This window comes from Bison bison, unplaced genomic scaffold (genome assembly GCF_000754665.1).
Source record: "Bison bison bison isolate TAMUID 2011002044 unplaced genomic scaffold, Bison_UMD1.0 scf7180017864198, whole genome shotgun sequence".
In the NCBI taxonomy this organism is placed as follows: domain Eukaryota; kingdom Metazoa; phylum Chordata; class Mammalia; order Artiodactyla; family Bovidae; genus Bison; species Bison bison.
Genome location: NW_011494770.1, coordinates 2,759,391 through 2,785,482, shown reverse-complemented (window position 1 = coordinate 2,785,482; position 26,092 = coordinate 2,759,391). Strand labels below are relative to the sequence as shown.

General features: G+C 40.1%; 1 protein-coding gene across 3 annotated transcripts in view; it reads right to left on the bottom strand.

Annotated features, from left to right (window-relative positions):
• Positions 1-26,092, bottom strand: part of NHSL1 (NHS-like 1) — a 146,248-nt gene that overhangs the window by 76,330 nt on the left and 43,826 nt on the right. The gene's annotated exons all lie outside the window — the stretch shown is intronic.

Here is a 26,092-nt window from a genome sequence, read left to right as displayed (position 1 = left end):
TGGAGTTTCAGCTTTAGCATCATTCCTTCCAAAGAAATCCCAGGGCCGATCTCCTTCAGAATGGACTGGTTGGATCTCCTTGCAGTCCAAGGGACTCTCAAGAGTCTTCTCCATCACCACAGTTCAAAAGCATCAATTCTTTGGCGCTCAGCCTTCTTCACAGTCCAACTCTCACATCCATACATGATCACAGGAAAAACCATAGCCTTGACTAGACGAAACTTTGTTGGCAAAGTAATGTCTCTGCTTTTGAATATGCTATCTAGGTTGGTCATAACTTTCCTTCCAAGGAGTAAGCATCTTTTAATTTCATGGCTGCGTCACCATCTGCAGTGATTTTGGAGCCCCCAAAAATAAAGTCTGACACTGTTTCCACTGTTTCCCCATCTATTTCCCATGAAGTGATGGGACCGGATGCCATGATCTTCGTTTTCTGAATGTTGAGCTTTAAGCCAACTTTTTCACTCTCCACTTTCACCTTCATCAAGAGGCTTTTTAGTTCCTCTTCACTTTCTGCCATAAGGGTGGTGTCATCTGCATATCTGAGGTTATTGATATTTCTCCCGACAATCTTGATTCCAGCTTGTGTTTCTTCCAGTCCAGGGCTGTTTTTCTACAACACCCTTGGTCTCAGCGGCCCATCTTTAACAGCGTGTACTATGTTTCAGGAACCATTATATACTTAATGTATAAATTTTTAAAAATTAGACCTTAGTTATTAATAAATGACCCTGTTACCATTAATGCTTTCATTTGTAGTAAACCTTAAAATATACCCTTATTCTTTTTAATAAGGACCAAAGATTGCACGTGTAAACCTAAAAGCTTAAGAGCAGAGCTGTCTAAGGACTCATGGATAAGGCCTCTATCCCCATGGAGCCCTTCCCCTCTCCTACCCCATTCCCCATTTACACAAAGCTTCAGGCCCTCTTCAGTGCGTTAAATGAAGCTAGGGCATTAAAAGTGTTTATTTTGAATCCAGAACTTTCACAAACTTTGTTTAAAAGTATTTAGTAAAAGGGAACATTTTCAAATAATAAACACAGGAGTTATAAGCAGAAACAAGGCATGATTATGTCACATAATATATATACACATTTTGAATTAAACAAAATGAGTCCTGGATCAATTGAAAGTGGACTGTATAATCAATAAAGATCACCATGGTCTTGTAAGTGGGGAGGGGAGGGAAGGAAAATAAAACTCAGATGTAATGGAGTTCCGGTCAAAGCTCCAGATTCTAAATGATAATGTAAGCATGTGTCAAAAGAATTTAGCTCTTGAAAATAGAAAATATTTCAGCCCAGCCTTATCTATAAATGGTGTTTTTAATGACTGTTGATGTGTTTCACACTTTTTTTAAAATCAGACATCTGAAATAGAAGACCGTACATGACTAAGTTAATTTAAGTGTACTGATTATCTTTATGCATGGTTAAAATACTTAAAATACAGTGTTTAAATCCACAGACACACCCATTCATTCTTCTGCCTTTCAGACTCACTGGATTGGAAATCATCATAGCAGAAGAACATCCAATATAAGCCCATAGGCCTGTAGGATAAAATGTACACATTTAGTAGTAAGAGATTTGAGAAATTTATAAAAATAAACTAGTAACACAATCTCCTTAATAAACATTCATAATAATGCTTTAGTAATAGACTTATAGAAAACTTAGGCCTGGCCTCTGTTTATTAAGGAACAAAGCTTCCCATATTTCAACTTTTGGAAGTGAGATTTATGCTTCATGTTTTTATAAATACTTTCACATTGAGAGCAATTATATACAGTCCATATTTTTTATCTATGAAAATAACAATCATTAGAAGCTGCAAAGCAAATTAATAACATAGGCTGATGAATGAATGCAATCAGTAAATATATAAATAAGAGTAAATTCAAAAACAGGGCTGTCAAATAAAATACAGCATGCCAAGATAAAGCTGAATTTCAGGTAGATGAAATTTGACAAGGGACTTTTAAAAAAATGTACAGTTAAATTCATTTGTTAATACAATTGTAATTTATGGTATTAAAAGATAGCCTTAAGTATTTCATACAACAGACAGAAAAATATACTTCATATTATTCAAAACAAATTGAACTGACTATAGGCTCTTGCTGTTTGGCATTTAATGATTAAAAACTGAAAGATGGGTTGGTCAGTTGTTTACTAAAGAACTGATCTCTTATTTTTCATATCAGGCATTTTTCTTACCAGTTACTACTCTTCATCTCTGTAGTCTAGATTTTAAACCTGCACAACTTCTTCTTTGATTCACTTGCCAGTTTTATACGCCATTACAGAAGAGATGCCAAACACGAGGTCTGCTAGAGCAACTGCACAGCACGCACATCAGCCTGCCATCTCCCTAATCCAGCAGGTGCTCCTGGGACAACGCTATTACGTGGGTCCCAATGCGATGCAACACCAAGGATAAACATCACCCACGGTGAATCCAAGGTAAACATTGTTGTTGACAAGTTACATTTTTCCAGTTTACAGGAAATGCTAGAGCTAGAGGGAAAAATGAAAACGTCACTCAGACTAAAAGGCTGAATGTTTACCTGGTCTGGCCTCTCTGCAATAAATTAATTAAATAAAACAATAAAGAGAATGTGCCAGATTTAAAGAGCTTTAAGGAACATCATCACAACCAGATGTATGATCCAGATGCTAGTTTTGGATAAACCAGATATAAAGAAAACCCTTTTAGACAAAGAGGGAAATTTGAATATGCACTGGGTGTAATCTTACACATTTAACATTTGAATACTGTTACACACATACACACGCACACACACATTGTAGAGACGCTGGCCTGGAATGAAAATACTGATATGTGTCTGATGGCAGATGCTCATGAAGAGTTTTTTAACTGTCCCATGAATCATGTTATTTCACACACATGAAAAAAGCATTAAAAACCACCAATATTCTAGAACCTCATTGGTACAATAGTCTTTTCTTTCTTCTGCTTCTGAATTAATCTTTAATGATGAATCATATGGCACACTGAAAACAAGACAAATGGAAATCTCTCTTCTCATCAATATCTGGTTGGGGGAGTGGCTGGGAGTAGAAAGGGAAACCCTGAGAGATGACAATGTATCAATTCTTTAGAAGGAACTTGATCTGGCATCCACTTTGCCAGTTCATTCTAATGCTAGGAAATACCCTTTTCTCTGCAGTGTTGAAGCTAAAGCCTTCAGCTACGGATCCTAGTTAATAATTTAACCTAAAACCACTGGTACCATCTGCTCAGTCAATTTTGGAGCGTCTGCTATCTCTGTGACTAGTTTAGTCGTGTCACAATGTTCACGTGACAAATGTTGAACAAATGAAAGGCGAGGCAGACAGAAAGCATGCTGGAAAAAGGAACCCCCATCAAAAGTCTAAAACACAAAGGGAGCCCTGCTGACTGAGCATTCAAAGTTCAACCCTGCCTGAGGGGACGGGAGGATGCATCTCTCTAATGCAGGGAATGAGACAATCCAGAGGCTGTCCTGAGATGACGGGCATAAAGTGGGGCAGACAGGGGAGAGCTTTGTGAAGGGAATGGGCCCTGAGATTGGAAACACAGATGTGTAGGGATACAGCAAGGGCAAACTGGAAAAGGGAGATGTCACAGGCAGCGAGAAAGTTATAGCTGAAAAGAGCCCTAGAGAAAACCCAATCCACTCCATTTATTTTATAACATAAGTGACCTGATGACAGGGCTACCCAGCAGCTGAGTGGATTCTCCATCTTGTGCTCTAGATTTCAATACACTCCATATTGCTGCCTGCACTGCAGAGGGTTGATGGGGTGGGGTACCGACCATGCACACTCATTTCTCCCTCCATGCTTTTGTAATTCTTCCATGGGGATGCCAGATCCCTGACTCATCCACTTGGTAAGCTCCTATTCATTCCTTAGGGCTTCCCTGGTGGTTCAGAAGTAAAGAATCCACCTGCCAATACAGGAGACATGGGTTCGATCCCTGGGTGGGTAAGATACTCTGGAGAAGGAAATGGCAACCCACTCCAGTATTCTTGCCTGGGAAATCCCATGGACAGAGGAGCCTGGCAGGCTATATAGTTCATGGGGTCACAAAAGAGTCGGACATGCCTTAATGACTAAACAATAATTCATTTTTTAAGTTATAATTCAAGCATTAACCATCCTTAAGAAGCATTCCTTAACAGCTTTCCTGTTTCAAAAACTGTGTCATTTTATTTGAAGGATAATTGCCTCCAAAGTGAACTATGTCTGACATGCAGAAAGAGAACAAATAATTTCATGAACTCTAAGTCTTTATACTTAGACCAATTATGTGCCACATGCTTTTTAGTCCTAATCCATTCACCTGAGTGTCCTGATTCATCGAATTCATTTTACTCAGCCTGTATCAAGTATATAAAAGCTCATTTTAGGAGGGAAATTATATGAGTAGAGTGATATAACAACTAGTTCAACTGTAAAGTCAACACTTTACCTTTCCCAATATAGTCATTTGAAACATATTTTCTGAATGTATATAAAGGGGCTCGCACATCTTAGAGAGTAATCTTCAATCACTTGGAAATGAAGATGTATTTTCTGACAAGGACCTACTGTATAGCACCGGGAACTCTGCTGCATGTTATGTGGCAGTCTGGATAGGAGTTTGGGGAAGAATGGACACATGTATATGTATGGTCAGTCCCTTTGCTGTCCACCTGAGACTATCATAGTGTTGTTAACTGGCTATAGTCCTACACAAAATAAAAAGTTTAATAAAAAAAGATATATTTTCTGGGCTATTAAAATTTAACATAGTTAAATCCTTTTATAACAAAAATAACTTACAGGGAAATAAATTTTTAAATTTGAAAAGAAAAATCAACACAAACTTTCTTCTAAATCTTCAAGGAAGAAAAAAATAAACCTTATCGTAGAATGAAAAGCCAACATATAGTGTGATGATCTTGGAAATAGAGTCGTGTAATTAGCTAAGGTGCTTTATAGTTTGGGCTGTTTCGTATTTTTAAAATTGGATGATATTAAGGACCTGCTTGATTGGTAGTGTTACAAAACCTACAAAGAATCTACATTTGAGAAGAATTTTCTACCTAGAAAAAAACTGAGAGCAAAGGATACTTCCTAATCAGGACTACCAGGGGAAAACTGACAAAATCAAGTCGAAGATTGCCACCTACAGGGGGACACTGTCCACTCACTGAGACACTGGAAGAGGAAGGATTTCTGCTGCTGTCTCTCAACAGAAAAGCTTGGGGAAAAGGGCTCTGGTTTAACACACCCCCTTTCAAGGTCACGTCTCAAAAGAATGCTCTCATATTCTTCCACCAAAGAAAGACCATACTCCATAATCTCCGTGCCCTTTCTGAGCCTCAATTTAAATGAAGTTGATCTCATGCCTCCAGGAAGATTTGTGAATATTCCTAAACTCCCTAGTATCTACAACCAAGCCCAGATTAAGGAAGCACTCCTATGTTAGAAAGGGCATTTCTGAATCAATAAGGGAGAAGCTACATGACATGTGAATAACTGGGACTAAAAAAAAGAGGTCCACATCAATTTACAAGCAAAAGGTAAAATTTTATAACAAAGGAACCCAAAGGAGTGTGTTCCATTTGGAGAGAAGATGATTTGAAGCCATACTGTCTGTGAATACAAAAAGTACGTTATTTAAACGAATGAGGGAAAATCAGATTCTTGATTGCCTAAGTTCTTTCCAAGTAATCATCGATAAAGTACGAAGAGTTAGAGAAAAGAATTACTTAAGCTTATTATTTTGCAAGCAATGGGACAATCCTATGAACTGTTTAGCTTTTCTTCTATTTCCTGTGATTTCTTATATTGTTTCACATATGGTTAAGATGAAGGCTACAATTAATAAGCTGGTGTGTGATCAACTACTTTTGTTAAGAGGCCAGCTGGTTCACATGCAAAATGATAATCAGACAAATTAAGACAGACTGCTTTGGTTTGCTGATGAACTGACAGCAATACTTATAGTTAAATGTCTCCAACTGTATCTGGTTTTCCAGTAATGGTAAAAGTTGATTCAAGTAAGGATAATATTGATCTGATTCATGTTAGGTTTTATTTTTTAAAAAATTATATTGCCCTAAACCACTGAATAAACAGTAGCAGAATTTTTCGGAGAAACCACCGCTCCCCATTAACCGTAAGAGCTACAAAGATTTTATAATCATGCTAGATAGAGGTATCCCAGCAGGAGCAAAGGAAAATCAGCCTGGCATAAGAGGACATTCAGGCTTAGTCTAGAGACTACAGAATGTTTACTGAAGTTAGGCAGTCACAGACTTTTGACATGAATAAAACCTTTCTATAAACTCAATTTTTCATATATTGCCACTGATTTTTCTTTTCAATTCAGTGATAAATGTTAAATATATGTTAGCTACTCAGTAGTGTCTGACTCCTTACGATCCCACCAGGCTACTCTGTCCATGGAATTCTCTAAGCAAGATTACTGGAGTGTGTTGCCATGTCCTTCTCCAGGGCATCTTCCCAACCCAGGGATTGAACCTGGGCCTCCTGCATTGCAAGGCAGATTCTTTACCATCTAAGCCACCAGAGAAGCCCAAAAGCTAAATAAGTAAACAACAAATGACAGCAAGAGGCAAGAATAAAAACACTGATTATTTTATGGAGATAACTGTTCAGTATCTCTAGATTCTAATATTTCCAAAGCAAGGATTTCATGATGTAGACTTCTGAACTGACACTGTGGAAGTGTTTCCATGCTTGTGGGCATTCAGTGGTGCTCAAAGAGTATAAAACTGCAGACAGCTGGAAGGGAAGGGAGGTGACTGCTGTGCCCACAGATTAGGCCCACAAATGATCTGAGAAAAATCAATGATAATCAAAACAGTAATGCTACTACTAGGTAATAGCTGCCCACTGGTTTTGTAAAAAAAAAATTATATGTTTATTAGCTCCTTTGCATCAGCATCATGACAGTTTAAAATGGAAAGCAGAAAAAAATGGAAATTTTTCATATCTTAGCAAATATAATAATATTAGAAAGGATTAAGGTCAACAATCTTATGTGCCTAACAGTATTTTTAATATGCAGCCAAAACTATGAAGCTGGAAACTATAAGGACAGGCAGGGTATTTCATAGCTGGTCTACTGCTCAGTGTGTGTGCATGTGAGCACGCTGCAAGCTTTTTCCACTAAAGAAAAAAGATTAAGTCATTATAGGAATTTGGTAATGAACACACAGGCAATCACTGTTTTCCTCCACCAGAATTATTTGGGGAGAAAATAAAACAGTTAAGTTCTTACAATCCAAATAGTTTCCTCAAATCTCTCTCAAGTTACACGTTAGTTCTGTGAAGACTCAGCTCCATCCATTTTTATCACTTCATCCTGAAACATCTCTCTCTCATATGAAAGGCAGCCCACACATATCATTCTATGATAAAACAAGTTCAAATGAAGCTGCCACAATCAAATCTCATTAGCGAATTGCATTTAATTAAGTATACATTTAGGCTATCAAGGGTGGTCCTAAAATAACTGTACTTTTCAATGCTTGCCTTGATGTTCATGTACAATCACCTTCACCTTGACTTGAATTTAATTATTTTATTATAACTGCTTTCTGAGGAGAAGTACCAATTGCACCCACCAATAGTGCAACCAACCACAGACTCCAGACAATATATTATATTCATTATCAATTAAGCCCCTGAGCATCTCCGGAGAGCTAGTTTTAGTAGGACACTCCATGTTAAAATAGGATAAAATTCACTTCTTCGCTCAGTAGCCTCCCCCTACCTCTTGTCAATACAATCACAGCCGCCCATCAACAAGGATAACTCTATATTCTGAACTTTCTAGCTTCACTCAAATTGTTTAACATCAACACTCCCCTCCCTGCCAAATGGCCTCTTCTTTCTGCAGCTGCTGCATGCCACAAATAGCTTCTTGTATAATTTGACTTAGAATGCACCCCAAACTAAACATGTTGAATGGCAACGTGAATGCTTCATTCAGAGAGTGCTAAAATGTGTAGAATGTCCTAAAAACATCGCAGCGGCAAAGGGATTCGTTTGGTAGTCTTGGGGCAGACGACTGCTTTCAGCCATAACCTGCAAATTCTCCTCAGTTCTGTGTAGCTGGCTTCAGAAGATTCCCATGGTGATCAAAGGAGGATGAACTAATTCCCCTCAGCTTGCCCTGTCTACAAGGGCTTTCTCTAATGTTGCCTCCATTCCCCACAACAAATAAATTCCTTCTCGCTTTCCTAAGTAAATGTACTTACTCTCAATCTATTCATGCTCTAGCATCAGTTATCCATTCTTGGGTTAATTCAAATGGTTTAAGTTGTTTAACTTAATGTTCTGTGTATGCTGGGCTTCCCTTGTGGCTCAGCTGGTAAAGGGTCCACCTGCAGGAGACCTGGGTTTGACCCTGAGTTGGGAAGATCCCCTGGAGAAGGGAATGGATACCCACTCCAGTATTCTGGCCTGGAGAATTCCATGGACTGTACAGTCCTTGGGGTCGCAAAGAGTAGGACACAGCTGAGCAACTTTCACTTTCTGTGTATGTTACACATGGCAAGACCCCTCCCTCTGCCATTTTTGTAAGGTCCTAGGGAGAAGGCGATGGCACCCCACTCCAGCACTCTTGCCTGGAAAATCCCATGGATGGAGGAGCCTGGTTGACTGCAGTCCATGGGGTCGCCAAGAGTCGACACGACTGAGCGACTTCCCTTTCACTTTTCACTTTCATGCATTGGAGAAGGAAATGGCAACCCACTCCAGTGTTCTTGCCTGGAGAATCCCAAGGACAGAGGAGCCTGGTAGGAGGCCATCTATGGGGTCGCACAGAGTTGGACACGACTGAAGCAACTTAGCAGCAGCAGCAGCAGGAGGCTGGGACGAAATCCACACAGATCTCTTTGCACAGGGCCAACCTTGATGCCAGGCAAAGTCAGATGCTTGGGAACTCGATACAATGTGAAAACACGTAACATTCATGTGAAGTGAAGTGAAGTGAAAGTGAGTCACTTAGTCATGTCCGACTCTTTGTGACCCCATGGACTATACAGTCCACGGAATTCTCTAAGCCAGAATACTGGAGTGGGTTGCTTTTCCCTTCTCCAGGGGATCTTCCCAACCCAGGGATCAAACCCAGGTCTCCCGTGTTGCAGGCGGATTCTTTACCAGCTGAGCCACAAGGGAACATCCATGGGCACATTTGAAAAGGGGCAGGAGGCGGGGCACGGTAATCATTCATCTTTACCAAACAGGTGAGGGAGGGAAAGAGCCTGGAGAATTTTAAAAGCATTTGTCTATAGGGCCATAATTGTCTAAACTCAGAAAATTTCCCTTTAAAGGTAGCTTGTAAATAAATACTAAACAAAAATTTCCACACAGATAATGGTCATTTTCACTTCATTTATACAAGTCATTTTTTGAAATGCTTCCCAGTGTGTTGAAATTGGAATTTATCTTCTTCAAGTCTGTGTGTGTGTGTGTGTGTGTGTGTGTGTATGCCTGTGCGCTTAGTCGGTCAGTCGTGTCAGACTATTTGTGGCTCCATGGACTCTAGCCCACCAGGTTCCCCTGTCCATGGAGTTCTCCAGGCAAGAAGACTGGAGTGGGTAGCCACTTCCTTCTCCAGGGGATCTTCCCGACCAGGGGAATGAACCTGGGTCTCCTGCATTGCAGGAAGATTCTTTACTGTCTGAGCCACCAGCGTATACTGGCAACCTAATGATTGCTGGAGCTGATGCACCAAAGGAGAGGAGTTAAAGGAAAAAAGCTCCCTATTATTCATTCATGGAGACCTGTACTCTTCTTCCATGACACTACTACTTTGCTTTTGCTTAGTTATTTGTTTAGTGACTGTATGTCCCACTAGACACAGGATCTAGTCTGTAGAACAGAGGCCATGGCTCAGTGGGTCTGCCTGATCTGATCAGGCACCAAATCTGATACACAGTAGGTATGCAGTTAATATTATTTTATTAAAGGAATGAGTTACAGGAAGAAAAGAAACAGTTTAAACACAGCTCTAGAGAATTTAGCTTTATTCTATGGCATTAAAAAGTAACTAATGTTAAAGTATCAGTAGCGACAGAGAGCTTTAAACAAGAGACAAAAGTTCATTTTAAAAAACCACTTTACTCCTTCCCAACCCAGTCTCCTTTATTACAGACACTATATACCAAGCACTGCTCTAGGCACCAGGACACAAAGAAAAAAAGAATTTTTTTTTAAACAAAGTCTTCCTTGATCCTTTCATGTCGCTATTACCCCAAGAGTGGATAATCCACTCCTTTTTGGTTTATCCATTCCATCATTGTGCTCATCTGTCCCCCCTATTAGGACTTTCTCTCCTTGAGGACAGGAATTAGGCTTTTATTGGCTTTGGAGATGCCAGTAAGTTTGGTGATTGTAAGGAATTCTATCGAATAGAAGACAGATATAAGAAAATGGTAATAAGACACATTTTAAAACAGAGGGTAACCTCTAATGGAAGCCAGGAGGAAATGATATCAGGGTAAACATGACAAAGCAAGATGACATGTGTGCTAGACCTTGATGGGCTTGCTACATAGAGAAGGATATGAAACACATTCCAACTAGACAAAAGAGCGAGAGCAAAGGCATAAAGAAGAGAAGGATGCATCTGTGTGTTGGGAATGAGTCACATGGACGGCAGATGGTGGCGGCCCCAAACCCCCTTGCAGACTGTGCCACACGTGAATATCTGGGAGCTGGAAACCACATTTCCCAGACTCCTGTACACCTGAGCCTCTTGGTTTGAAAAACCGCTATACCTTAACTTGACTGAGGACTTGAGTCCACACTCCTGGGGCTTCAGCTAGTTCTGGTGGTAAGTCTGGCTGTTGAGGCATTTTGGTGGGAGTGGTAGCTGCAGTCTCAGCGCCCGGTACCAACTTTGGTGGAGATGGTAGGCAGGACCGGTGGCCCTCACTCTGCAGGGAAGGCACATGGAGGAGGCAGTGTGGTCTCAGAGTCCAGACCTGGCTGCCAGCTCTCTGCCTGCAGCAGAGGTTAATGGCTCCCCTGGTAAGCTCCCCTGAGCTGGTTTCTTGGGAATCGTTCCTGGGAGTTCAGCTCGAATCTGTCCCCCAAAACTTTCCAATGATCTTTATTTTACACCCTGTTGAATCCTCTTCTGCTCACATTTGTTATCTGAACCTGCCTGAGACAAACTGCTGGTCCTGCCGATGACACAGTGGGGCTCCCAGGGGTGGTGATGGGAATATGGCTGGAGGAATCTGGCCTGTTGACTTCATTCGCTTAGTAATGACTGGACATCAAGAGTTTTCATATAAAACAGTGATTCTGTGTTTGAGAAAAATTTTAGAGACATAGAGAAATGAATTGAGAAAGTAGGCACATTCTATAAAACCAGGGTAAACTAATGTTGATGAAAGAAGGGACAGAAGTAAGTAGTCTGTGCCCCTTATTATGTTAATGACTTCCCCCATGCCTAATTTTTGGCTGTATCCTAATGCTGCCTCCCTCTCTTAAATGCTCATTTATGCCAGGTAGGACACCAGCAATCTGGAGGGTGGGATATAGCTATCCACTGACTCATGTAAGCCTCTAGTCTACCAGTCTCCTTTCAATTTCATACTGTTGAGCAATTCTGAATGACTGTTTTAGTTCTTGATTACTTTTTACCTTGACAAACTGATTTTTTTTCCCTAAGAGTGACTTTTGTATAGACTGTATGATTATGGGCTTCCCAGGTAGCACTAGTGGTAGAGAACCTGCCTCCCAATGCAGGAGACATTAAGAGACAGGGGTTTGATCCCTGGGTCAGGAAGATTCCCTGGAGGAGGGCATGACAACCCACTCCAGTATTCTTGCCTGGAAAACCCCATGGACAGAGAGGCCTGGCAGGGGTCCATGGGGTCTTAGAGAGTCAGACACGGCTGAAGTGACTTCGCAGGTATAAACTGTATGGTCATGATCAAAGTCCATAAATGATGAGCAACAGGCATGTGAAAAGATGCTCAACATCACTAATTACTAGAGAAATGCAAACCCAAACTACCATGAGTTATTCTGATCTCACACAGATCAGAATGGCCATCATCAAAAAGTCAACAAATAGTAAATGCTAGAGGGAGTGTGAAGAAAAAGGAACTCTCCTATACTGTTGGTGGGAATGTAAATTGGTACAGCCACTATGGAGAACAGTATGGAGGTTCCTTAAAAAACTAAAAATGGAGTTATTATATAATCCAGCAATCCCACTCCTGGGAATACATCCAGAGAAAACTCGAATCTGAAAAGATACAGGCAATAATAGTCACAGCAGCCCTATTTACAATAGCCAAGACATGGAAGCAACCTAAATGTCCATCTACAGATGAGTGGATAAAGATGAGCTGAAATACTACTCAGCCATAAAAAGAAACAAATAATGTCATTTGCAGCAACATGGACGGACCTAGAGATTATTATACTAAGTGAAGTCACAGAAGGACAAATATCATATGATATTACTTATATAAGGAACCTAAAAAAATGATACAAATGAATGTATTTGCAAGACAGAATCAGATTCATAGACTTAGAAAACAAACATGATTACCAAAGGGGATAGTGAGGGGATAGCAGGGATGGGAGGAAATTAGGATTGGGGATTAACATATACACACTACTATATATAAAACAGGAAAACCACAAGAACCTACTGTACAGCACAGGGAACTATACTCTATATCTTATAATAATCCACACTGGAAAAAATAAAGCAACATTCATTAAAAAAGACCATAAATGAAAAATAACATAGTCTCTGTATTTATTTTAAAATGCTGTCTTTTCTTCAATGTTGATTACATATAACTCTGAAATATTGCATCAATTCTGATAAAGAATACATTAAGAAAAGCTAGCCACAATCAGTATTTAGGGAAAGAACATCCAATAACTGAAACAAGACTGTCAACATTTTGTTGAAGCAGCTGACGGCCATGCCAGAACACTTAGATTCAAACAGAATCCACTCACTATACTAAGCTAAAAGGCATTACTGAGAGACATTAAGAAGCTTTCAGAATCTCCAGGTGGCCGGAGGATAAATTTACACACCACACAGCTATTACCATGAAACACTGCTGCTGTTACCACCTGCATCAGTGGCTATGACTGATCGTGTACAAAACTGGGAGTCAAGTGCCCACATAAACAAATGCTGGAAGAGCAAGAAAGCAGCGCTGCTGGGCTTGCCCAAGGACCCAAACAGCTTCCACAGCTACTGCCTACAGCTCCTCAGTTTGCCATCCAAATTCAATGAGTCTGGGCGACAAGAGCCTAGGTCACATACCTGCAACTCTGGATATGAGCAAGTCTGGTAAGTGAAGATGTTACTTAGCTCCCGTGATAGAAGTCAGGCCAGACAGGAAGTGAGATGGAGCTGAATGAGCCGTGACAGAACCTGCTACAGGATGTCTGACTAAGTTCTTGAGCAAGAACAATGACTAAGAGGCTCCAAAATGAACTGGAATTTGTCACCTCTTATATCTGTTTTTGACTCAAATCCAGAAATATGGTTATTTACATCTGAACTTCTTAAATCAGAAGCTGAGAAAGTTGAAGAATTCTTTTACACAAATTACACCAGTAGCCCACAAGTAGTAGTCGACATGGTCACTCACTAAACACATCAACTCAACACAGCCTCAGATTGGTTTCTTTCTATAGATTCCCTTTTTGGAGAACTTGAAAAACTACAGCAGATTCTTTAAAAGACACACTCAAATTCACATTATATATAAAAATAATGGCAACAGAAGTGAGGATGGAAGGTTCAAAGGAATGGTCTTCAAGAAACAAGATTCCAAACATTGTTGCACTCTGACTTCACATATTAAAAGACCAAGTTCAATAAACTCACTTTCTCAATTACCTTATGTAATTAAAACTGGGGGGAAATGAGCAGAAACAAAGCTTAGAAAAGTTTATGTTTGGCCTTAATTCTCTAGTATATCATATTCTCAGGAAGGAGATGGAATAATCTAAGCAATGACAGAAACTTTGACACACATTCTAAAACATCACTGAAGAATTAAACACTCTATAGGTGAGCATTTCTTGAGAGAATATAATTTTTCTGAGCACACTGCACAAATAAGGCTTCTTTGAATGAGGCAAGGAAAAAATGCTTTACCATGTACATAGTAATTATCTTCAACAGTATTTTTTAAGGCATAATTTAGTGGTAATACTAGAAAGTGAATATTAAAAAAAATTCTGTTCTGCTGTCCAATTTTCCTTTTGATAAAATAAAGACCTCAAAAAAGTCTTATCAAGAAACAAATGACAATCAAATGGAATTTCTATGTACCTCATAACTCAAAATATTTACTTCCTCATAAACACTGTGATATCATAATAATAAAAACATTAAATATTAATTTTCTTATCCAATTTTTTAAAAATCAGAGAAATGGCATCTTGGATAAAGAAAGTAATTTGCTGCCATCTCTATATATGAATTATTTAATTTTGCAAGGCGAGAGTGACATGTGTACAAGATGTTTTTTTAATCATCATGATCCATAGTCCCTATCAGAAGATCAGCAGGGAGCAGATGAACTTTCAAAAATGATCTTTGAAAACAAGTACAGTGCTGTTGTCTGGTACCAGTTTTTCCTCGCACTTCAGAAAGGACACTTCTCCACACACAATCAAGGGTTTCTAACAGGATGTCTGTAGAAGGATCCAGAACACTTACATGGGCCGTATTTCTTATTCCTTCTATTTTAGGATTCAGAGAGGGTTAATTAGTAACTCTTTGCTTCACATTTATATAATGAAATGTTCTGTCTCTAAAAAAGAAACATGTCAGAGCCCTCTCTGGCGGAATGAACAGAGAACACAGCAATGCTCACCACCCAGTTCTGCAAGGGTTAAGCCATAACTAGCTCCAGTCATTGACCCACAGGGCATCCTGGGAGGAAATTAAGATGGTAATAGAGTGAGGCCCTCTGTGCTTTAGACAAGCAGGTCTCTTAGGCAGATGCATATCTCAGGGAGAATTTAAAAGACCCCATATCTTTGCGTCTTCCCATACACAGAAAAGCACTAAAAATCATTCACTTGAGATATCAGGTCTTTGTGATCAGCAGTAACCTTTTACCAAGACGTATGCTTGATTGCACATATTTTCTCACCAAAAATCATACATAAACTGGTTTCTACCTCTGCCTCTTCGGAACAGTTTCCTCAGAGCCACTGAGTGGCTGTCTCCTGGGCTGTAGTCCTCAGTAAGACCCTGAATGACTCATGACTCTTGACGATGGATATTTTTCTTTCAGTGGCTAAAACAGCAGGAATGAGAAGTTGACCATTCCCACCTTGATTTCTAATTTTTGGGACAAGTACATGAGTACCAGATCTCTTTGACCACTGTATGGAGAACAGACTATGTACGAGCAACAAGAAGTAGGAAGTTATTGTCATAAACTGGGCAAGAAATAATGCGGGCTTGTGCTCATGCTGAAAAGTGAGAGAAATGTGTGGATTCAAAATATATTTAGGAGGCAGAACAGAAAGGTTAGTTAGATGTGGGACAGAAAGAAAGGGAGAGATCAATGATAATTCAAGGGATTTTGTTTGTTTGGTTTGGGTTTTTGTTTTGTTCTGTTTTGTTTTCCAGAATTTGCCTGGGGGGACGCTAGTGACGCCATTTGTTGAGACAGGGAACTCTGGAAGGGGAATGGTTGAAGGAGAAGGGAGTCAAAAACATGCTTCATGGAAACCCTCAAGTGCAAAAGGAAATCTCACATGGGCTATTGCATCCAAGTCTGAAGCTCAGAGGAGAGGCCAGGGTAGGGGATTAAAGACGACTTGGAAAACAACAAGGTCCTACGTTAGAGCACAGGGGACTATATTCAATATCCTGTGATAAACCATAATGGAAAGGAATACAAAAAGAATGTACATATATACAACTGATCATTTTGCTGCACAGCAGAAAGTTAACACTACACTGTAAATCAACTATACTTGAATAAAATAGATTAAAAAAAAACACCCTTGGAAATGAGCATACAAAAAGTACTTAAAAAGCACTGAATGAGAACATTTGGGGAAAGGAGGTGGGTAGAGAAGAGGAAAGAGGATTAACCCTAAAGCTCTTGGTTAGAAAGAGGAAGAGAGAGTCACGAAGTGGTCAATGAAGTAGGTTTTTAAAATCTAAGGGAGGGAACTGTTTCAAGGGGCAGGTGGTAGGGGTAGTAAATAATAGCCAACTCCACAGACTGTGCTCCTAAGTGAGGCAAAGACAGACATGTGAGTGCTGCATTTGCCATGGAGAAGCTGTGAGTACCCCTGTGGAGGATGCACAGCACAGCAGAGGACCAGGAACGCAGATCCATGAAAAACTATGAGGAAGAGGTAGGAAAGTGAGGAGGCTGGATGCAGAGGCAGACCACGGGTTTTATTAATTTGTTTATTAATATGTTTTGCTTTGAAGATAAGTAGAAAAATGGGTGGGCAGTAGGCATGGAGGGATATGTGAGGTCAATAAAGTTTCAAAATCTGAAATTCATCATTATAACATCCTTTTCCAGAAAATTTTTGGTTTATTTCTCATTAAGCTCTCTGGTTTGTTTCTGTGTTCACAGGTCACTGAAAAATCCTTTTCAGATTCACATTGCAAAACAAGATTCAACAATCAGGGTTAATGAATGACAATAATCTTTAGGCATAAAGGCAGGGAATTATTTTCTGAATTGATAAGTTTCATTAATGGAAAAAAGAAAAGGTCTCCATCCCCTCACCACACCCTTTCATGATCTCTCTGCATAATGTGTGCAACCACCATCTTCTCACCAAACAATGGCTGGACCCAGGTTCCGAACATTCTTGAGAAGAATCACTCATTTGAGCAAAAAGTATCCAGCAAAAGCAATTAAAGGAAGTCTGTCCACAGTGTCTTGCAGCTCACCCAGCAATTTTTGTATTTAGGAAGAAGAAACTATCAGTGAGGGAAGGGGAAGGCAATGTATTAAAGAGAACTTTTTAAGGTAAAAAAGCTGGAGCAGAAGAGCTCAACAGCTCCGAGAATGGAAGACAGTGCCCTGAGATGGGAATTCTCGATTTCCTTGATTGGGAATTCTTGACATGGACCATCATGAATGGAAGTCCTGGAATAGAAGAATAATGGAGAGCATGAAACCTGGGAACGTTAAGAACAGGAAGCCCCAATCCACGTCTATGTTGTAGGTCTACCCTGGTGCCAAATGGTAAGACTGTTGTGTATTATAAAGCACAGAATAGCCTTTAGGGAGACTAAATTTAAAAAATAGCTAGAAGTTAGCCCTGCTTATTCTGAGCTGAGTATTCCCATACATGGTCTCATTTAACTCACCGATGCTAATCAGAGCCCTGAGGTGTCTGAGTTGCTGTTGAGGAGATGGAGACACAGGAGCAAAGTACTTTCCAAAGGTCCTACGCATGTCCAGTGGTGGCCCAAGCATTAGAACCAGGTTCTAGAACCAGGCATGAGTTCTAATGAACCTGGTTCATTAGAACCAAGCATGCCAAGGGCTACCTCCTAATTACTCACCATTCCATAGGCCCTCTAGAGATGCTTATGGCAGGAAAAAGCACTTAGGGAAGCAGAGAACCAAGTCCCACACAAATGCACACAAAGCCTGAGAACCGAAAGCTAAAATTAAGCATGAATTTTAAGTGCACTTTTTATATGGTACAGAAAAGTGCACAAATGATAAGTGAGCAGCTTACTGAATTGTCACAAAGTGGATGCCCATGTAACAGCACCCAGATCAACTGGGAAAGTTGGACAACTGCATGTAAATCAATGAAGTTAGAACACACCCTCACACCATGCACAAAAATAAACTCAAAATGGCTTAAAGACAAACATAAGACAAGACCCTGTAAAACTCCTACAAGAGAGCATAGGCAAAACACTCTGACATACATCATACCAGTGTTTTCTTAGGTCAGTCTCTCAAGGCAATAGAAATAAAAACAAAAATAAACAAATGGGACCTAGTCAAACTTCCAAGCTTTTGCACTTACAAACTTACAAGCTTTTCCTTTTTCAAGGAAACTGTGGGGAAAAAAATGAAAAGACAACCTACAGAATGGGAGAAAATATTTGAAAATGATGTGATAGACAAGGGCTTAATCTCCAAAATATATAAACAGCTCAAACAACTCAATAACAACAAAAAAACCCCAAACAACCCAATCAAAAAATAGGCAGAAAACCTTAACAGACATTTCTCCAAAGACATACAGATGGCTAGCAGGCACATGAAAAGATGCTCAACAGCACTTATTATTAGAGAAAGGCAAATCAAAACTACAATGAGGTGTCACTTCACACTGGTCAGAATGGCCATCATTAAAAAGTCTACAAATAATAAATGCTGGAGAAAGTGTGGAGAAAAGAGAACCTTTCTACATTATTGGTGGGAATGTAAGTTGGTGCAGCCACTATGGAAAACAGAGTGGAGGTTCCTCAGAAAAACTAAAAACAGAATTACCATATGATCCAGCAATCCTACTCTTGGGCATATACAGACAAAACTATAATTCAGAAAGATACATGCACCTCTGTGTTCATAGCAGTGCCACTCACAACAGTCGAAACATAGAAACAACCTAAATGTCCATCAACAGATGAATGGATAAAGAAGACCTGGTTCTTATATGCAATGGAATACTACTCAGTCATAAAAGAGAAGGAAATAATTGCAGCAACATGGATGCAACTAGAGACTATCAGGTTAAGTGAAGTAAATACCGTATGATACCACTTATATGTGCAATCTAAAATCTGGCAGAAATGAACTTGTCTACAAACCAGAAATAGACTCACAGACGCAGAGAACAGACTTGCGGTTGCCCAGGTGGAGCGGGGACAGGGAGGGATAAACTGGGAGGGTGGGGTTAGCGGAGACAAACTACTCTACACAGAATGGATGCACAACAAGGTCCTACTGTGTAGACCGAGACACAGGGAACTGTACTCAACATCCTATGACAAACCATAATGAACAGAAGAGCATTAGAGACATCGAAAATATAAGCCATTTCAATAACTATGTACCTTCATACTTTTCCTGGAGTCAAGAGCTTTTTATTCATTTTTTTTGTTTAAAAACAAAAACATGTAAGTTTACTAATTTTCCTCTGCATGCAGTTTTGGCTACAATTCATCAGTTTTGAAACTTAACTTCCTCTGAGTTACTACTCTCAAGAGTCTACTTATGTATTTAAATATCCTCATTTCCTTCTATCTTTTAGCTGCAATACCAATGAATTTTAAATAATCTGACACAGGGTATTAAGTAGAATAAAGTCTATCTTGATAACACTCACAAAACTTTGTCAATCTTGATCCTTTTTTGAAATCACTCCAGTATCTGCCCTGCTTCCTTACACTCAAACATATGCCTTAAAAAGGTAATACACCCTGTAATGTATGACATTAGCTTCTTTGTCTTGGCTTTGCAGTGTTTAAACAAGAGAGCAAATTGAGCCAGCTGTATAAGCAGCACGTAAATCAATGTTGTCTCTCTTCGGGCTCCTCCTTTTAATCCTATTGACATATGAGGTCAAGATCAGTGCTGTGAGGCTGCACTGGATTTTGTACAGATAAGGATTTTTTCATAGTTACATATTTCAGAAACTAAAGTTGTGTGTGGAGGAAAAAAAACTTCCACAGAGAATGGATGCGTGTATACGTATGGCTGAGTCACTATCACAACATTGTTAACTGGCTAGAGTCCAATATAAAATAAAAAATTAAAAATTAAAACAAAAACAAAAACCCACAACAAAACACCAAAACCATTTAGACGGCGGTCCCAATGGTGCTCACAATTGGCAGCCTGGGACTGTGGAGCAGAAAAGGCAAAAATGCAATGACAATAAAACAAGTTTCTGTTCTTTCTGAAATCTGAACTGACGAGAGAGTAATAAGGCTTGTCACACTATGAAAACAAATCCCCTCATTTTCATTCGTGAATAGCAGCTGAATTATAGCTCCCATTACTGGCAAGTCAGAGTGCAGTAGGATTACCAGTGTTCAGGCACTTGCTGAGAGCATTTGCATATGAACCATAAAAACAAGTGGGTGAGTACCATGATCCCCACCAATTCACTTGGGAAGCAGAAAGCACAAAATGAAAGGATCCTCTCTGTGGAACAAATAGTGTTGCTTGTTGCTGTGGAACAAATAGTGGCTAGATTAGCAGAGGGTATGCCACATTGACCACATATATAGGACAGAAAGAAAAACAGTAGTTAACAGTTACCGGGTCTAGCAGGTTCCAAGCAAGCTTCACACGCATTATCCCACTTAAAGTGCATGAACAATCTCCTGAGTGTTAGAGGTGAAAGAGCCGAGACATAGCGAAGGTGAGTGACTCACCCCCTGCCATACAGTCTCCTGGCAGAACTCAAGTCATCAGTGATCAGACAGCTCCACAAAGGAGCCTGTGAACTAGATGCCAGACTTGTCTCCCAATTTATCCCTCCATATTCTGGCTTTTCCATTAGTCATGTGCAGATGTGAGAGTTAGACCATAAAGAAAGCTGAGTGCCAAAGAACTGATTCTTTTGAACTGTGGTGCTAGAGAAGACTCTTCAGAGTCCCTTGGACTGCAAGGAGATCAAACCAGTCAATCCTAAAGGAAATCAACCCTGAATATTCATTGGAAGCTCCAATACTTCAGCCACCTGATGGGAAGAGCTGACTCATGGAAAAAACCCTGATGCTGGGAAAGACTGAAGGCAGGAGAAGGGGACAACAGAGGATGAGATGGTCGGATGGCATCACTGACTTCTTGGACACGAGTCTGAGCAAACTCCAGGAAATAGGGACAGGGAGGCCTGGTGGGCTGCAGTCCATGGGGTTGCAAGGAGTTGGACATGACTGAGCGGCTGAACAACAACATTCCTCCTCTGAGGTTCATGGGCCATATTCCAGTTCATACTTTGTAATTTACAAGAAACTAGTAAATTGTAAACAAAGGACTCAGATGAGAGGATCAGGAAGAGAAAGCAAGTTATTTGACATAATTATAAGGCTTTATAAGTAAATATAATATCAGACGATTATATAAAAAGCCTAAAATATCAAGATTTTGTTTCTGATAATATTTTTAAAAATACATTCCTAATAGAAACTGGAGTAATAAAGAAGTAAAAAAGAGTGGTAGAATGGAGAGGGGGCGGGGGGAGAAAAAAAACCAAAGGTTTGCATTCAAAAGGAAGGTATGAAACAGAAGAAAAAAAGTGAGCAGATCTGGGTTAACAAGTACGCCAAGTGTGAGGGCCAAGAAAGAAAGGAAAGGGACAGGGACAGTTTGGTAGCCAAGCTAGTCTTCAAACACCACTGGGCAGGAAGTTTGCTCTCATACTAAGTAAATATTTCTTTTGAAAAAATGTGCAGAGACAAAATGAAAAAAAGCAAGAAAATGGAGACAATATCTGAGTGATGAAATGAATGTGCAGAAGGTCAAATGAAATTCATTTCCAAGGTCAAAATCACCTCAAATTCACTATGCATATACAATAACCAAAGCAAGAAAATTAGAAAAATTCACGTTTTAAAACTTTGTTAGTCGTGTTGGTCTATTAAGCCAGCAACACATTCTTTTTAATTTTCATTCTTCAACTAATTAATAATTCAAAGAATTATCTATAAGGTTGTTATTTCATATTCTGAGAGGAATACATTTGTGCTCTAGAAAAATGGAAACAGCGGTCATTTAATTTCTACCAAGGTAAGCAAGCAAGCAGGTTATCAGCTCTGTTTATTTCTGACTCTGCTGTCATCATCCTTTGCAGACACAACTGTTCCCTATTTTGATATCAAGCCAACTATTTTAGTGTTTAATAAGAACAAATTTACCACACTGACAAAGCATGGCCCCTGCCTTCAGTCTTTGCCTGTCCTGTACATCACAAATAAAATTAAGAGCTTTTAGAACTGCAATATGAGAGTACAGTGTTTCTGAAGTGATGTCAAAATCAAATCCTCTCTGTTTTCATTAACAAATGATTTTTAGTGTGCTTCGAGTGTTGTGGGCTTGAGGAGGCCTTTGACAAAGAGGATGACTCTCATAAAGACAATATTAGAGAAACTGTGCTAAAAGGAAGCAAACATCTTACATGTCCTACTTTGTACATCACTTGGAAAAACTGAGACTGGAGCCTTTGATATTGTACTACCCAAAACAATCTCCATTCCTCTGATTTATTATTGTTAACCTTTCCTGCACAAAGTCAGCATATAATAATGTAAGATTCCCCAGGTTGATTTTTCCACTGGAGCCCTTGAAGTCTAAGACTCACTCGGGGGCATGCTTCAGGTCAACTCTGATGTTCTAGAGGTTAGGGAGTGATCTCAGATCAGCCAGAAATAAAGACCCCCTCATGGCTGTCAGAAAGAGCATTTAATTTTAGGGTTTGTCAAACATAGTCCACTCAACATGAAGGGACACTGGAAATCAAGTCTTCCTAACAAATAGATTCCTAAACTAAGAAGCTCCCATATGCCAGCCCCAACTTTTGCTTTGTTTTGTTGGTGCAGTCATTTTCTATGCTGTTGTAACAAAATGCCATGAATTTGGCACATTAAAACAATACCCACTTATTTATCTTTCGGTTGTACAGGTCTGAAGTCCAGTGGGTTCAGCTGGGTTCTCTGCTTAGGGTCTCACAAGGCCTGAATCAGGGTGTCAGCTGGCGTGGGCTCTTACTTGGAGGCTGTAGAAGAAGAACTGCTCCCGAGCTCATTTAGGCTGTTTAGTTCAGTTCAGTCGCTCAGTCGTGTCTGACTCTTTTCGATCCCATGAATTGCAGCACGCCAGGCCTCCCTGTCCATTACCAACTCCCAGAGTTCACCCAAACCCATGTCCATTGAGTCGGTGATGCCATCCAACCATCTCATCCTCTGTCGGCTGCTTCTCCTCCTGCCTCCAATCCCTCCCAGCATCAGGGTCTTTTCCAATGAGTCAGCTCGTCGCATGAGGTAGCCAAAGTATTGGAGTTTCAGCTTCAACATCAGTCCTTCCAATGAACACCGAGGACTGATCTCCCTGAATTTAATTCCTTCTCAAGGTTCCCCAGTCAAGCCAGTGACAGCACACTGAATCCTTACAACCTCTCCCACTTCCCCTTTGCCAGCAGCTCTGCTCTTAAAGGCTCATGTGATTACAAGAAGCCCACCTAGATAATCCAGGCTAATCTCCGTTTCTTAAGGTCACTGAGTAGTAACTTTGATTATATCTGCAAAGTCCCTTTTTACCAAGCAATGTAAGAACCTGCCTGCCAATGCAGGAGACATAAGAGATGCAGGTCCGATGCCTGGGTTGGGAAAATCCCCTGGAGGAGTGCATGGCAACCCACTCCAATATTCTTGCCTGGAGGATCCCATGGACAGAGGAGCCTGGTCCACAGGATCACAGGGTCCATAGGGTCACAAAGAGTCGGACACGACAACTGAAGCAACTTAGCACACGTGCACATAAGACACTGACAGGCGTGGCACCCGGTGATGAACGTCAAGGGGCCCCAAGCTTGCCTGTCACAGGAGAGGAGAGAAGCAGTGTTCCATAATTTGGGTTCCTCAATTCTAGAAGACTCAAACATACCATTTTACCTTGATAATCAATTATGGCTCAATCATTAAATTGCTTATCTGTACTTTTCTTGAACAGGTTAATATTTTTAGCTTGCACCATCATCCAGGTAATAACATCCATGTCATTTACTCCTACAGAAAACTGTGGTACTGCATCCCGATCATGATTTTCCCAGGTAAAATCCAAATTATTTTAGGACTTTTTTTTTGCACAGTTACTTCTTCCCAGATAAAAAAGTTTACCTGTGCAATTCTTAGTGCATTTCAACTCCTTAGAAATTACTTAAAGAGAACAGTTGGAATGAGCCTCAGTACCCCAGGTATGGACAGTTTATAACTTTATATATACAAGGGCAGGATAATGTTTTCTATTTTGCTTTTAATACTAATCCAGATGATACACCAGAATTTTCCCTCCTATTTTAAAGATTTTAAAACATTAATGAATTAATTCAACCAGGTTTTACGTGATTTTTGGCATCAAGGACAATGACTAATACACATGCTCTGCCTTTTAAGTTCCTATTGCCTAAAACAAGACACTACACGACAGTGTGACAGGCAGCACAGAGCAGGCGTTAAAAACTGGCTTTGGAGGAGGTAGCATATGAAATAAGTCCTGTCAGTCCAAAATCAATGTTAGGTAGAAGGGACAAGAGAAACAGATAGTCCTTCTAAGCAGAGGGTCCCAACAAGAAAGATGAGCAAAAGTTGTGAATGTGGATGTGAGAATTGACGCTGAAGAGGAAAACAGGGAGGTGTTCTTTAATAAAGGGCTCCTCCAAAGTTAAACTTTATCCTAAAGGCACTGTACTGGTAAGGGGCTGGGCGGGGGAAACTGAAGAGTTTTAGAGAAAAAACATGATAAGTGAAGTCTGTTATTCACGTCTTGGATAGGGTTTGGAGTAAGGGATTAGAGAGCAATTAGCTGAGAATCAGAAAGTTAGGAGCACAATAAACTAAAAGCATGAAATGCTAATAGTCATCACACTAAGGCAGTGATAGTCCAGGGAATAAAGAGCAGAGATGGGATCCAGGACATACTAAGAAGGTGGAAGTGACAGGAAATGTAGGAGAATGAAAGAGGGGGGAGCAAAGAGGACTGCCACTTTCCGCCCCAACATCCCAGGTACTTTATCTCATTTGATTCCCACAAAGAGCGCCCCATCAAGGAGGCAGGGGAGTCACTTCTATTTATCAGATGAAGAAAATGGTTCTGTGGTTAAGTGACTTCCTCTGAGTCAGTAAGCAACAGACTCAGATGAGAAAAACTCTGATTCTTAGGTTAAAAGTATTTCTGCTTCACATGTAAGAACTTTACTCGTGGTTAATCACAATGTGCAAATTTCAGGTTCACCATCCTGAATGTGAATTTTATTAAGATCTCAACTGGCCTGACAAATAGCTGTGAAAAGAAGAGAAGCGAAAAGCAAAGGAGAAAAGGAAAGATATAAGCATCTTAATGCAGAGTTCCAAAGAATAGCAAGAAGAGATAAGAAAGCCTTCCTCAGCGATCAATGCAAAGAAATAGAGGAAAACAGCAGAATGGGAAAGACTAGAGATCTCTTCAAGAAAACTAGAGATACCAAGGGAACATTTCATGCAAAGATGGGCTCGATAAAGGACAGAAATGGTATGGACCTAACAGAAGCAGAAGATATTAAGAAGAGGTGGCAAAAATACACAGAAGAACTGTACAAAAAAGATCTTCATGACCCAGATAATCATGATAGTGTGATCACTGACTTAGAGCCAGACATCCTGGAATGTGAAGTCAAGTGGGCCTTAGAAAGCATCACTATGAACAAAGCTAGTGGAGGTGATGGAATTCCAGTTGAGGTATTTCAAATCCTGAAAGATGATGCTGTGAAAGTGCTGCACTCAATATGCCAGCAAATTTGGAAAACTCAGCAGTGTAACAGGACTGGAAAAGGTCAGTTTTCATTCCAATCCCAAAGAAAGGCAATGCCAAAGAAAGCTCAAACTACCGCACAATTGCATTCATTTCACACGCTAGTGAAGTAATGCTCAAAATTCTCCAAGCCAGGCTTCAGCAATACATGAACCACGAACTTACATATGTTCAAGCTGGTTTTAGAAAAGGCAGAGGAACCAGAGATCAAATTGCCAACATCCGCTGGATCATCGAAAAAGCAAGAGAGTTCCAGAAAAACATCATTTCTGCTTTATTGACTATGCCAAAGCCTTTGACTGTGTGGATCACAATAAACTGTGGGAAATCCTTCAAGAGATGGGAATACCAGACCACCTGACCTGCCTCTTGATAAATCTGTATGCAGGTCAGGAAGCAACAGTTAGAACTGGACATGGAACAACAGACTGGTTCCAAATAGGAAAAGGAGTACGTCAAGGCTGTATATTGTCACCCTGCTTATTTAAATTATATGCAGAGTACATCATGAGAAACGCTGGACTGGAA